The sequence below is a fragment of the Dasypus novemcinctus genome, chromosome 1 (assembly GCF_030445035.2).
Source record: "Dasypus novemcinctus isolate mDasNov1 chromosome 1, mDasNov1.1.hap2, whole genome shotgun sequence".
NCBI lineage: Eukaryota > Metazoa > Chordata > Mammalia > Cingulata > Dasypodidae > Dasypus > Dasypus novemcinctus.
The window spans coordinates 30,725,061-30,741,582 of NC_080673.1; positions in this window are offsets into that span (position 1 = coordinate 30,725,061).

Below are 16,522 nucleotides of genomic sequence, written 5' to 3' on the forward strand. Positions count from 1 at the left end.
TCTCTTTATAATTGAGGCAGATAAATCACTTAAATATGTGTCAGTTATGCCATACATCATGAGCTGTGTGAATGGTGCTCATAAATCTGTGTAGTACACATCCTGCACAGTTATAAATAGTGCCATATCCACAGTACATATAGAATAATGGTGGGTGCATATCAGGCACTCAATAAATGCATATTAAATAAAAGAATAGATAAAATAATATATATTTGCCTTCCTGTATAGCAAATTGTAGAGTGATTATAATTAGTTTGAAGATTTTAAGGAAAAGATTACAAATTATTACTTCTTTTGATTTTCAAGAAGACTGTTACTCATCAAAATTTTTTAGCAGTGAACTCTGTCATTCATTCAGGGAAGTGGTATTAATTTTGGTTTAAACTGTAGTACAGAATTGGAACGTCCTGGCAACTGGCCCAAGAATCCTCCTTTTTATTCCATAATACACCTCATTCGAAGTTTTAAGGATAAAAGTGGAGGATTCTTTCGGTTCCTGGGTATTTCTAGTCTAATCATGCATTTACATCCCGGGTTTGAACACATTGGGCTCACTGTGAAACAGTCTTAGAATAAATAGCATTTATTACCTGATCCTTGTGAGTTTCCAAAAATCTAATTGCAAAATTTACTTTCACTAGAGAATAATTGGAGAAATATAGACTTAGCTAAGGCAGATTATAATGAAGCATGAATTGATGGCCATAGACCTCACCGAGCTATCTCTGTTTTTTGCTCAATATCATCCTATTTTGGCATGTTAATAAAATGAAAATAGGCAATGAGGGAAACAAAATGACAAGGAAAGATCAAACCCATATTAGATGGACAGGAATGAAGGTAAAAGAAAAATGGAGAATTCTCCCAAAATTAGAATTGGGTTTTAGAGATAATTGTCATTTTATCATTAGTTGCACAAGAAATAACATCAGACACTTTGAAAAGTAAATCATTTTACATTTCTAAATTTTTATAGCCACCTCTTGAAGATGTTTTCCTTGAACCATCAAGATTAGGTTGATACAAGGCATATAAATATAAGGCATATTGGGGAAGCCCAATATGGTCTCAAACAGAGGGGAGGGTGTCTCTTGAGCGCATGGTCATTTCCTAATATGGAAGGACAGATCAGTGTGTCAAGCCCTCAGCACCGTTCTAAGTATCTATGGATCTTGTCTTTCAAGGAGTGAAGCCTGGTGGTCATCATGGATCCTGAGGGGAGAATGAGGGGGGAATAGAATACATGGAAGAGGGAGTATTTAGGGGGCAATGAAAGTGTTCTGCATAATCTTGCAATGATGGATACAGGTCAGGTTAAGTTTCATTTAAAAATGTATTAAAGTGTATGGTTTAAAATGTAAACCATGATGTACTCCATTGACCATGGTTAGTAGCTATGTTTCAATAATTGTACATCTGTTGTAATGAATATAGCATCCACATGTAAAAAGGTTATTAATAGGGAAGGGGGAAAAGGAGGAGGATGTTTGGTATATGGAAATCCCCTATATTCTGTATGTGACTTTACTGTGACCCAAAACTTCTTTGAAGACAAAATGGAAAAAAGTAACACACTGGGAAAGAAATGGAAGAAAACACCAATGTACATATAGGACAACAGATATTACAGTGATGAAAGGCAAAATGTCAAAAAAATTATTTAATATTTTTCATTTTTTTAATACCCCAATTTCATTTTCCTGTTAATCATATTTGGCAATATTCTTGGCTTCATTTTTGAAGACGTTTTGGATCACAGAAGGATTGCATCTATGGCAGGGGAGGACCATTGGTGTGGGGTGTCAGTGATGGGGGATACATGGGAGGAAGTTCACCTGAGCATATATATAAGATACTTAAATATGTTTAAATGTTCATGGGGCATTGCCACAGTGGGTAGAGATTCACACAACAACTGAAAGAATATTGAATTTCCACGTGGGGAATCTGTCACATTCTTTAATGGAACAGCAACAATCCCCCAAGTACAGGGGCAATGACTAGTGAAGAAGAATGTTCCATTGATAGACCCTTGATATTGATAACTATGTTTATGAACTTTTTGCTCTTGAAATTGTAATTTAGCCTAGTACTTTCCTAAGGGTCTCCTCCTGAAAGCCTACATGTTGCTCAAATATGGTCACTCTCTAAGCCAAATTCAGCAAACAAAAGCATTACCATGTGTCCAGCATGGGACATGACGCCAAAGGATGAGCCTCCCCAGCTCTGAGGGATTAATACCAAGCACCAGCTTGTGATGCAGCTGGAAAAAGACCTTGAATAAATGGAGGAAAATGTAAAGACAAACTAATTTATATGGCTAGGAGACTTCAAAGTGACTCAGGAGGTCATCAGAGAGGTAATACTTATGCACATTTCAGCAAGATCTAATAGACAGCCAAAGTGGATACTACCCCAAAAGTGGGGTTCCTGAAGGCTCTGAAGACACCCAGGTCCTATGGTCATGGCAAGATAGCTTCAGAGTTTGGTGTCTTGCCAGAGGGATCTACTGGGGAGTTTGTACATCTGAGTGTGACAGAGTTGGGCTCAGATGTGACTTCTCTACACACGCTTCTTCTGTCCCTTTTATTTGAAGCTACCTGTAGTTAGTGCTGGAATTGGTAGGTGTACATCCAAGAGAATTAAATCTCTGGGCTGTTCATGTACCAGCTGGACACTGTGCCTCAGTGGAGTTGTAACACCTACTCTCCAGTTCATTGGATTCACCCAGGACAATGACAGGAGATTAGGATGGACAACCATCACACCAAGGAACTGAGAGAGTCTACAACTGCAAACAAGAGAGTCCCATCCATCAGCCAGGTCAAGTGGGCATCACCACCCCAGAATGTTCAAGACTGAGGAATAAAATATGGACTAGAATGACTTATTGGCATTCTACTATAGACATACAGTGATTCTAGCAATGGAAGAAGATATAACATTGATGGGGAGGCAGTGGGCACTCAAGGTGCCGAAGTCAGGGAGAGGGAAAATAAGGTATAATATGCAGGCATTTTCAGGACTTGGAATTGTCCTGAATGACATTGCAGTGACAAAACAGGTCATTTTATATACTGCCATAAACTACAGAATCGAGTGGGAGAGAGTGTAAACTATGGTGTAGATTCCATGCTTAGTGGCAATGTTCCAAAATGTGTTCATCAATTGCAATGAATGTACTACACTAATGAAAGAAGTTATTAATGTGGAGAAAAGTGGGAGGTGTGGGGAGTGAGGCATATGGGTATCCTTTATATTTTTATGTAACATTTTATGTAACCTAAGTATTTTTTAAAAATATATTTTTAAAAATGCATATAAGTGTGTTCAAATGTTCATGGGCATTGTCACAGTGAGTGGAGATTCACACAGTAACTAAAAAATAACAAATTTCCATCCTGGGGAGCTCTGCCACATTCTCCAATAGATCAGCAAGAATCCCCCAAGGACAGGGACAATGACTAGTGAAGGAGGATGGGGCACCGATGGGCCCTTGATATTGATGACTGTGCATATGAAACTGTACTCAAGCCTCCTAATTGCTCAAATGTGGCCTCACTCTAAGCCAAACTCAGCAAATAAATGTATTAACTTCCCTCCAGTGTGGGTCACGACTCTGGGGGATGAGCCTCCCTGGCATTGAGGAATTACTTACTACCAAGCACCAACTAGCAATGCAACAGGAAAAAGACTTTGACCAAAATGTGGAAAAAGTAAAGACAAATGAGTTTACATGACTAAGAAACTCCAAAGTGAGTCTGGAGGTCATTCCAGAAGATGTGCTTATGCACATCTCAATAGAATCTAGATACTATCCCAAATAGCAGGGCACCTGAGGGCCATGAAGGCAACCAGAGACTATAGTCAGAGCAGGTAGCTCAGGAGTTTGGTGCCTTGCCAGTGGGCCCTACTTTGGAATTTATGCTCCACAGAGTGACAGAGTTGGACTCAGTTGTGATTTCCCTACACATGGCTCCTCTATCCTTCTATTTGAACCTATAATTAGTACTATAGCTGGTAGGTATATGTCCAAAAGACTAAAATCTTTGGGCTGTCCATGTGCCAGCTGGGCCCTGAATTTCACTGGAGTTGCAACACCTACTCTCACCCAGGTCTCACCTGGTCTCACCCAGGACAACTAAAATGGAAGTGATGAGGGACAACTACCATACCAAGGAACTGAGACAGTCAACAGCTGCAAGCAGGAGAATCCTATTTATCAACCCCATAGGATCACAGCCCCCTCTCAGTTAGAGGTGGAGTTGGCATCACCATCCCAGAATCCCCAGGATTGGGTAATGAAATATGGACTAAAGTAGACTTGCTGGTATTCTACTATAGACTGATTGTGTTTCTAGCAATGGAAGAAGTTTTATCATTGATGTGGAGGCAGTGGCCACTGGATGTTCTGAGGTCAGGGAGAGGGAAAAAGAGGTGTAATATGGGGGCAATTTTGGGACTTGGGAGTTGTCCTAAATGTCATTGAAATGGTAGATATAGACCATTAAAAATCTTGTCATAACATACAGAATTGTGTGGAAGAGAGTGTAAACTACAATGCAAATGCTATATGGATGATGGATGCAATTCTCCTGCTTGCAGTTTTAGGCACTCTTGGTTCCCTGGTGTGGTGACTGACCTTCTTCACCTCTCTGTTAGCCGGCATAAGTCCAATAAACCAGAGGGTAGGAGTTGCAAGCCTGCTGAGGCTCAGGGAGGACTTACTGATATTCTACTATGGAACTACTGTAATTAGTGATAGAAGAAATTGTAGTATTGATGTGGAGAAAGTGGCCACAGTAGCTGCTGAGGGTAGGGAGAGGGAAAAAGAGATATGATATGGGGACATTTTCAGACTTGGAGTTGTCCTGAGTGGTACTGCAGGGACAGATGCTGGACATTGTATGTCCTGCCACGGCCCACTGGGTGGACTGGGGGAGGGTGCAAACTACAATATAAACCATTATCCATGTGGTGCAACAGTGCTCCAAAATGTATTCATCAAAAGCAATGGATGTCCCACAATGATGAAAGAAGTTGTTGATGTGAGAGGAGTGGGGTGAGGGGGTTGGGTGGTATATGGGGACCTCTTATACTTTTTGAATGTAACATTTAAAAAAAATAAAGAGAGAGAGAATAAAAAAAACCTATGAGTAAACTTTAGTCCATGCTTAGGGGCAATGCTCCAAAATGTGTTCATCAATAGCAATGAATGTACCTCACTAATGAAGGGTGTTGTTAATGTGGGGAAATGAGAGAGGTATGGGGAGTGGGGCATATGGGAACCTCCTATATTTTTATGTGACATTTGTATAATATAAATATCTTTTAAAAATAAATAAAAATTCTTTTTAAAAAAATTAGATTGATTCCCCTCTTCTTATACATACATTGCACTATCCAATTCTTCATTACATCATTAATCCATTTTTAATTTATTTTTTTTTCTGCATATGTGTTTATTAGCTATCTCCCGAGTTAGAATTTAAGGACCATTAGAGCTTGATGATATCTTTCTTTTCACTACTTTCTCATAAGGACTTCATACAGTACTTGGATAAAGTAGAATCTAAGCAAACAAGTAATATATAAGTTAACTATGTTTACTGAAAAAATACAATTCCAGATATCGTTTCCATCAATATCTTGGTCTACAAGTTTTAAGGATCAAGTTGGAGGCTATCGCCATTCTTGAGAATATCTAGTCTAATCATGCTTTCATTTCCCGGGTTTGTATATACTAGGCTCACTGTAAATTCATCTTAGGATAAATTTCATTCATTACTTGATTCCTGTGAGCCCAAAACCTAATCTCTAGACCTCTTTGGGACTATATATTCTGAGGAAATATCATTAATTTAGAGGTATCCAAAATATTCGAAACCTTTCTGAACATTTTTCTTTCCCTACATTTCAGCTACCATGATAAAGAGCCTTTAGTCCTTTTGGAGGATAGAAGTGAGGTTTATGCTCTGCATATGTCTGTGGTGTGATTGGCCAATCTTTCTTGAGATTGCATTCCCTCCTTTCATTAAAGAGATGCTGCATCTGTGAACTAATACATGGTCTGGAATTGTAGGAGGAACAATTAATTTTCCTGGCAGCCAAACCACTTCGCTATTTAAAAAATCCTCTAGTTTCTGCTATATAAATCAATTGGTCACTTAATGGTTATGCATTTATTTTACTATAGGGACCCCAATGTCAATTAATGGCAGTCTCAAATCTCTGCTGTTTTAACCTGATGCTTATTATTCTAATTATACCTAATTACCTCTAGAGATTAGAAACTACTGTTTGGCTTCCCCTGAACTGATAGCACATCATCTCAAATAAAATAAAGGAGTGTATATCAATGGTAGTGTTAGATTTCCAGGGCTACTATAAGAAATATCACAGATGATTGCCTTAAACAACAGGAATTTATTGTTTCACAGTTTTGGAGACTAGAAGTCAGAAATCAAGGTGGCGGCCAGTTTATGCTTTCTCTAAAATCTAGAGTGTTTGGGCAGTGGCTTGCTATCAATCCATACCTCAGTCTCTGCCTCCATTACATAGCCATCTGTTTTACTACTCACTCTTTTCAAATTTCCCCTGCTTATAAGAACTCCAGGCTTCCTAGATTAAAGCCCATCCTGATTCAGTTCAACCTCATGTTAACTAAGAATATCTTCAAATATCCTGTTTACAAATACATTTTCATTCACAGAACCAAGGTATAAAACTTGAACATGTCTTTGATGGGAAAGTGATTCAGTCCATAACAGGTAGTATCTTCCACCTTAATCCCAGCCTTCACTGGATAAAAATTTCCATGCTTTTCAATGGTGCTAGTGCTTACCTCATGAATTTTCTTAATACCACAGTCCAGCTCATATCTAGGGACATATTTAAGGTGTCTGAGAGGATCACATGATATATCCCCTTCAACACCCATATGTTTGGATCATTTTATCAATTTTTCTATATTATAATAGGTAATGTCTAATACTTAATTTTAATTAGTGAAGACCATTCTAGAGTTCATGTTTTAGTCAACCAATCAATTAAAGAACTGGTACAAATAATATATTGTTTCAGCATTTGTGATAGGTGGATGCATATTGATAAAGCGGCCCCATCTAAAATGATAACCTCCCCTCCATTCCTTGATCCCGTCTCCTGGAAATTGAGTATAATATTAGTGCATATTTCAAAAGGTTGTTATGAGAATGAAATGAATTATAGTTGCAAAACTCTGAATAAACACCTAGCATACTTTTACAGTGTAGCTGTTTGTTAAACAAAAATTCATGGAATATTGAGACTATGGGCAGTTGACTTTCTATTTTACTTTGTCTTTTCAATCTCATGTTTTTTCCAGACACTTCTCGAAGCCTTTCTTTCAATTAATCACATTCATAATTAATAAAAATTTAACCTAAAGTTATTCCTGGTCAATGGATTATGGAAGTGCCACTGTACTGAAAAAGAAAGGCTATTGTTATCATGTCAAATACTGAGTTTGAAAAGAAAAATGTAATGCTACCAATATCCAGTTATTTTTAAAAATGTACTATAATTTTGAAATTATCATTTAAATTATAACAATAAAAGTACTAAGATCATATTTGAGGCACTGTATCCTTATACTTCTGAAAGTCAGGCTTGAGATACCCACCTTTAGAGAATTCATCATTTTTTCTTTACTATTAATAGCTATTTATTGAAAAATTCTATATTCAAGGATCTTTGCTGGACTATGAACTCACCAAACTGCAGAAGTACTTATTCTCAACTTTCAAAAGCATTTTAGAAGCATTTGATAAGTCAGCCATTTGATAATAGTTATAAATTAGAAATTGAGCAAATCCTCCTAGAGAAAATTATTATAACCACAAATATCTTTCAGTTTCCCCACATTATGTAAGCTCAGTTGTGATAAGCAACTAGTCAACAATATGCTATCATGAATTTGAGATAGATATAAAAAGACTGAAAGGTTTGAAAAAATAATTTTTTTAAAACTACATATGTGTCTATGTAAGTGTGTAAAGCAGCAAGATAATCATAGATTAGAAATTCCAAATTAGAAGAAAGAGTGGCTGAAATAGATGACAAAATGCATATAAAACATTTGACCAGCTGAAAGAATGAGGAAGAAATAGGTATGTCTACTTGGGAAATTTATCCGTATCAAGACACAGTATTCCCCATTATCCTTAGTAATATTCCTCATTTTTAAATCTATTATGTTTAATATTAATATAATCTATAAAAAAGATAATAAAAATATAAAATATTATTATAACCAATCCATCTTTTCTTTGGTTAACATTTGCAAAATATGTACTTTTTATATCCTTTTGCTTTTAGTCTATATATTTATTGGTATTAAAAATGGGTTTTTGAGGAACTGTCTTCCTCTTTGTTATCCAATGAGACATATCTGTCTTTTAACAGAGAAGTTTAGTCCATTAAATTTTATTTAGTCATCAGTGTGATATGGGTAAAATATACCACCTTAACCTTGTTCCTCTCTTCTGCACCTTTTTTATTTAATTAAGCATCATATTACATTTTCTCCACTAGCCTGTTTATTATTTTCAAGTGTTTGCTCTAGTTTTTATAATATATTACTTTAACATATAACAGTCTATCTAAAATGGTATTATACTTTTTTACTTATACTATAAGAACTTTAAAACATTTTACTACCATTTCCTCCATCTCATGCTTTGTGCAATTTCACACATTTTATTTCTACATGTGCTAGAACACCAACAAGACATAATACAATTTTTGGTTTAATACCACAGTATATTATTACTATTTTGTCTTAGATAGTCAATAATCTTACATAGAGATTAGAAATAAATGAAATGAGTGTTTTATATCCGCCTTTATTTTTCGCCATTTTCGGCACTCCCTCTTTCTTTGTGTGGATTCCCATTTTCACCTTGAATCAATTTCCTTCTGCCTGAAGAACTTTATTTGAAGTTTCTTTCAGGGCAGGTTTGTTGGCAGTGGATTCTCTGAACTTTGCTCTGTGAGAAATCCTATTTTTTGTCATCATTTTGAAAGATATTTGGCTCCATACACAATTCCGGTTTGAAAATTTTTTCTTTCATTAATTTAAAGATGTTTTTCCATCATTTTCTGGCTTCCTAAGTTTCAAAAAAAAATCTGCTGAATTCTTAGATTTGTTTCTCTGTAAAATTTCTTTTCTACTGACTTTTTAAAAGACTTTTTAATTTATATTTTGGTTTTCAGCATTTCGACTCTTATGTGCTTTCTTGATAATGTATTATAATTTGCTTGAGGTCACCAAGCCACTTTTTGTATTGATATTAATTTTGGAAAAACAAAACAAACATGAGCATTGTTTCTTCAAATAATTCTTCTGAACTGATTTCCTTTCTTCTCTCTTTGGCATATATATATATGTGTGTGTGTGTTTTAAGTTTGTGTAATTTTTACTGACCTATAAAATTTCTCTTGATTCATTCTTTTATTTTCTGTTGACAAATCTTTTGAAAATTCATAATATGTGATAGTCTTGTAGAAGCAGTTATATTTAAACCTTTGTTAGAGTTTCCAATGCTTCACTGAAATTTCTTAGTTGTTCATCCCTATTTCCAACTTTTTCACTACATCTTTTTACATTTTACCTCTACCTAAATGAATTAAAATTCCTTTGTTAGACTGGACATCTGTATAATCTCTGCTGCTATCTTGGATTTCTGTGGCGTCTGGAGGGCCAGAGGATTTTATCCAGTGCTATCATGCATTTGCTCCTCCCCCAGCAGAGCCTGTCATTTCTTGTTATTTGGCACAAGACTGTCTACTCAGTTTTAGTAGATCCCTTTGTGCCTGGCCTTCGGGTGAGACTTTCTGAATGTTCTTGTACCTCCACCAGAATGCTGGGGCATCAAAATTGCCTTGTGCCCACATGGGACTCTTTTGTGTGATCCCCATTTTGAGTTTCCTGTATCTCCCCTAGTGATAACAGACCTCTGCATTTTTTGAATCCACATCATTGACCTGAATTGTTGTATACCTCTCTTTCAAGGCCTTGCAGCTTTTGCTTCTAATCCTTCCTTATCAGACCTTTTTCTGAGAATGGGAATTTCTATCACTCTTCAGTAAGAAGTGCTTTACTTGCTTATTATTGGGAAAAGGCTTGTGATAGGGCAGGAGTGTTTCCTTCCTCTGCTCTAGGGCAGTTGGCTTTTGCCTTTAACCTTCCTTCAGCAGCTCCCTGTCTTTAACCGGGACTCAGGGCAGGAGTATTTCCTGTTTCTCCAAGTGGCCTATTGCTTTTCAGTTGTATGAGAGAAGATCCTGGAAAGCAGGTAGGGTTCTGTTTCAGTGTTTCAGGGTTTTGTTTCCATGCCATTCTGAGGTCTCTTGCTTTTTCCTTGACCTTATCTGTGAGCCCGTGTTCAAGGCCCATGGAAAAAAGTCTCCCCTTGAGCATGGACTCCATATGAATATAATTCCAGGTGTTCTTTATATTGATATGGTAGCCCACACTCAGACTTTAAGAATTTGTAATATAAAAATGTTTAAATGGCCTTTTCTTCTTTTTTTCTATGTCAAATTTTGGTAACACTCTAGTAAAAGTGAATTTATTTTTGGTATACCATGTTTCCTTGGAGAACCTGTCACACATTGGAATATAGTTCAATTAAATTCAACTGCTGATCAAAATGTTGTTATTTTATAGATTATTCTCTTACATCTTCAGTAGAAGCAAAATTCACAGTTTTTTTTCACATTTAAAGTCATTTTTTTCTTTGTCTTACTTTCATTATCTAATAGTACACTGAGTGTTTCTTCATGCCATTTATTGACATACAACATCATGGTGGCATTAATTACACAAGAATTTAATTATGTAGAGAGAGAAGTGGGGGAAGAGGAGAGGGAGAGATAAATATAAAAGAGTGCTTATATTTTATGAATATGAAACAGGTAAATGCATCTTCTTTACCCTCAGCTGATGGCTAGTTCCTTTGACCTTCAAAGTTGGAACAAACCATATCGAGCAGGATTCTAGTGTTTAATGATAGGTATTTTTCACAGTTTTCAAAAATGTGCTTTTATTTCACCTGATACTCAACAAAGGAAGAAGATTTTCTAATACTGAAAACTAACTTACAATGTTGTATTCCTCAGAGGAAGTGTAGAGATCTCCGTAGTGGAACCTCCCAAATGGGTTGTTCAAGGGTAATTTGACAGTGATATTTGCATAAGTTGCTGACTTTATATTTTAGCATGTATAGAAGTGGCAAATGCACTAGATAAGATGAAGGTTGTATATTGCATTACCATGCATCTCTTTGAAATGCTCTCACATTGGTTCATATAACAATAATGATATTAGAAGAATTTTTTCCAAGTAGAACATTGAGAATGAAGACCAAATTCCCAAACTTACTTAATATCTTAGATTTTTCTCTGACCTTGAAGAAGTAATTTAATACCAAGTTTCTTTTCATGTAAATATTAGGGTACTTCATCTCTCTTTAAAAAATCACGTCAATTAAGTAGGCAATGGTTTGATCCTTTCAGGTGTATAAACTACTCCCTGAGTGTAAATTGCCTTGTACTAACTGCATTAAGCCACCAGTGCCTGAAATTCAGTAAATTACTGCTCTACTGCACTAAATGTTCCCCTAATGACTTGAAAGAGTCAATGTACTTTTTAAAATATCCAGCTGAAATGCAAGGGGGGGGTTTGTAATGTTCTTTTCAAAACTTGAAGTGAGGCCTATTACCTATATGTGGCACGTTTTTCTCAAGACTAGTAGAAAAACAAAGCTGAGAGGAAACTCGAAAACTAATTAGATTTCACAATATACCCACTGCTTTTAATTTATAAGATGTACTTTAAAGAGAATAAAAATATACAAGGTAAGGGTAATATTTAAATTCATCATGCTAAACAGAATTTCTGAAGCATGAAGCAAACGGGGTCCCAATACACTTGATAGCATAATGCCTGTCAAAACACTTGCTAATTAGTAAACTCCGAAGAGTTGTTCATAGTTAATGTAGTTATATCCGTACTTTCAAATATAATTTTAAGGCTTTGAAACTTTGCTCCATGTTATCATTGAACAGCAAATCCATGGGACCTTTATTATGTACTGAATATGTGTTACATTATTTTAAGTAAGCGTACATGATTAGTTCTGCGATAGTATTTTTTCAATTTGATTATAGCAGTTTGTTTTATTAGTTGTTTCCATCTTAATCAATTTCTTAATCCATTGATATAATTAGGGATATTAACTAACTGGAGTGTAATTCAGGGTGCCACTGGCTCTTCACCTGAGTTATGACTGTAAAAAACTAGTAGTAATTTTTAAAAATGTCATCTGACTCTTAAATCTCATGGAAATATTATTTTGGCTTCTCTTTTCTCCCTGAGATAAGGGTGTCCAGAGATTGTGCTCCAAAATATTTTTTTCTCCCCTTAGTTCATGTTTTCCTACATAATGTCATCAACCTTCATCTCTGATCAATTGATTCACAAAACTCTTATCCCTTCTTATCTCACAGTCCCTTGTTTCAAATATCCAATAGAAATTACATCTTCATGCATAGATGTTTCATAATCAAGTGTTAAAATTAAAATAAATAAATCTTTACTTCTAAGCCAGTTTGCTCACTAGTGAATATTTTATCCTCTTGCCCCTCCCCCCTTGTTTTTCTTTTCCAAATGTCCACTCTATAATCTAAGTAATACATTTTCTTATTTTGTTTCAAATTTCTTATTTCCAAGAGGCTCAGTTAGCATGTGTTTCTGGCTTCCTTCTCAGAAATAAACCCTGGAAAATCTTTTGAAAGGAATATCATGTCACACAAGAACGATCAGAAAAAACGATAAAAATACTTGAATGTACGGAGAGCTGTTTTTCATTGATGTTTGAAGGGTAAGACCAGCAGAATGGACCAAAGAAGTAGCTAGTAGCTGTGGAAAGAGAAAACAAGATGGCTTGTGTACTCAATGTGGCCAAATCTGAAACATCAGCTCTGCATGCTGGTGCAGATTTCCACGGGGTAACCCAGAGAAAACAAAAGCATTACCCTGAATTTCTGAATGCCTGAAGAACCCTAGAAAAAGTTTTTCTTTGATGAAAAGCTATAGATGATAGTTGTGGAAGAAATAATAGAATTAGAAAAATAACCATCTGCAACATCTAAGGAAAGAATTGACTCAGACAATGATCATAAATAATGAAAGCATTCACTGTCACCTCCTGAGCACACTGATCAATCTTAACACCAGCCAAAGTAGGAATAATTGAGTGAGTTTCCTGAAGTAAAGCACACCACAAAAACATTGCAAAAAAATAATATATTTTTAAATAAACAGGGCAATTTGGGAGATGGAATTGCTATTCATTAAATGAGATGGAAGCAATCTAACTGTTGGGAGGTTAAACTACCCTGGATATTTCATTGTTCTTGTCAAAGCCTTAGCTTCTTGAGACTCTTGGAATAACAATAGAATTAGATCTATAGCCATGTGTCTAGTTAATCGCTCTCATCCTAAAGATAATAAAACTTCTCTTATGTCCCTTAATAAGCTTAATGTTTAGGGCCCTGAATTAGATCCCTAGGTTAAGCTTCCTTAGGTGCCCAGAAGACTAGATCTTTATCTCCCTACATATTTACATTTCAAAAGATATGAAGTCCAGATCTTTGAGATATCTCTAGATCCTTTGATTAAAAAAAAAAAGAAAAGAAAAGAAGAAAATATATACAAGTGGCTAATTGGTCTCCCTAAGAGATTATATTGACTTGGCGGAGTCTAGTAAAGACTCTTTGTGGAATGAAAAAGAAACAGTTGCCTCCTTCCCATTTATTTATTCATCAGGTTAAATTCTATTGTCATTGTCTTTATTCCTACTGGGTATTCCAACCCACTAAAAATGTATGTATTTTTTAAATTAGCAGATATTAAGGCTCACTCGTTATGCTCTAAAATAGTATGTATTTTGACAAATGAATAGTTTACATGACACACTGTTTACATGACACACAAAAGGATTTCACCCTAAAATTTCTTCTGTACTTCATTTCTTCAGCTCTCCCTTCCTCTTCTCAAACCCCTGGTAAGAATTGAAATGTTTATCTTTATTGTTTTATCTTTTATTGAATGTCATCTAAAAGGGATAAAACAGTAGGTATTCATTACTGACTGGCATCTTTCACTTAGCTTTATGCATTTAAAATTTAACCATACTGTTGTTTCATGGCTTGATAGATCATTTTTTTTTATTGGTGGATAGCATTCCATCATATGGGGATATAGAGTTTATTCATCCATTCACCTATTAGGAAGATATGAAAGAGGCTGCTGTAAGCATTTATTTGTAGGTTTTTGTATGAACATAATTTCAAAGCAATTGGGTATCTACCTTTGAATTTAATTGCAGGATCATATGTTAAGACTACATTTAACTAGGTAAGAACCTGTTAAAACTGACTTCTAAAGTGGCTGTACTCATGCGCAGTGCTGACGCGCGCAAGGAGTGCCGTGCCACGCAGGGGTGTCCCCCGCGTAGGGGAGCCCCACGCGCAAGGAGTGCGCCCGTGAGGAGAGCCGCCCAGCGGGAGAGAAAGTGCAGCCTGCCCAGGAATGGCGCCGCCCACACTTCCCGTGCCGCTGACGACAACAGAAGCGGACAAAGAAACAAGACGCAGCAAAAAGACACAGAAAACAGACAACTGGGGGAGGGGAGGGGAATTAAATAAATAAAAATAAAATCTTTAAAAAAATAAAAATAAAAAATAAAGTGGCTGCACTTTTTTGTATTTCATCAGCAATGAATGAGAATCCCTGTTCTTCTGCATTCTCATCAGCAATGGTGTCAGGTTATTGTTGTCGTTTTGTTGTTGTTGTTATTGCTAAATTTGAGCCATTCTAATGGGTGTGTAGTGGCATCTCATTGTTTTTATAATTTGCTCTTTCCTAGAAGCAAATGATGTTCATCAATTTCATATGCTTATTTGCTATCAGTATAGTTTAGTGAGCTACCTGCTCATATATTTTGCTCATTTTTAAACTGCATCATTCGTTTTCTTATTTTTCATATTTAAGACTATTTTGTATATTTTGGACAAAATTATTTATCAGATACATGTTTGCATGTGTATTTCCCATTTTGTAGCTAATCTTTTCATTCTCTTAATGGTGTCTTTAGCAGAGAAGATGCCTTTTTAAGTTTTAATAAATACTAATTTTCTAATTAATTTTTCTTTCATAGATTGTACTTTTTTTGTTATATCTAAAAACTTATTGCCAACCCTAAGTTCCCTTGGGTTTTCTCTTATGTTTTCTTATAAAAGTTGTATAGATTTGGATTTTACATTTAGGGTTATGATACATTTTAATAATTTTTTAAATTTTTTATTGAAGTATACCATTCATGCATGAACACACATAACAATGAGTGTATAGTAAAAGTTGTGAACTTACAGAATAAACATGCATAACATTATATAGAGTCCCATATATAACCCTTCCACCAACACCTTGATTGTTATGAAACATTTATTACAAACTATGCAAAAGCATCATCAAAATATTAGTGCTAACTATAATCTATATCTCACATTTGGTGCATTTTCCCTCCAACCCACCCTATTATTTTTTTAAGTGCGTTTTCAGTATAGAGTTGTGAACTTACAAACCAATCATGCACATGTGTAAAATTCCCATACAACACCCCTTCACCAACATACCACTGCTACAAATGGAATTTTTATAAATATCAGAATCAAATTTTTCAACAGTAGTATTATAGGAAAGCAATTTACTTTTTAAAATTACCCATGATTACTGTGACATTACTATACTAGCTAATTTGTTCCGTATAGTCTTTATTTCTTTCTGTCTTCTTTAATTTTAATTGAGTATTTTATAGCATTCCATTTTATCTACCATGTTAGTATATCAATTATACATCCTTTTTATTTTTTTAAATCATTGCTTGTGTATTATTTTGTTTGTTTTGTTTTGATGTTTATCCTGCTTGGTGTTCTCTGAGCTGAGTTTTCCTTGAATTTTTTGTTTGTTGTTTGTCAGTATTTCTAGATAATTATAGGCCATTATTATTCAAATGTTGTTTCTCCTTTGTTCTGTCTTTCTTCTTTTTCTGATATTCAAATTACATGTATGTTATACCTTGTGAATTGTCTCCCAGTACTTGGATATTCTGAGTGCTTTCATTCTTTTCTTTCTCTTTGCAATTCAGTTGGGAAGTTTTTTATTGACCTATCATATCTCATTTTCTCAGTTGTTTGGAGTTTGCTGGTGAGTACTTTGAATGCCATCTTCCTTTCTGTTATCATTTTTGATTTCTAACATTTCCATTTAAGAACTTCTTACAGCTTCCATCTCTTTCCTTATATTTCCAATCTCTTTGTACATGTTGTTTACTTTTTTCACAAGAGCTTTCACATATAAATCATAGTTGTTTTAAATTCCCTATTTTATAATTCCAACATCAGTGTTGTA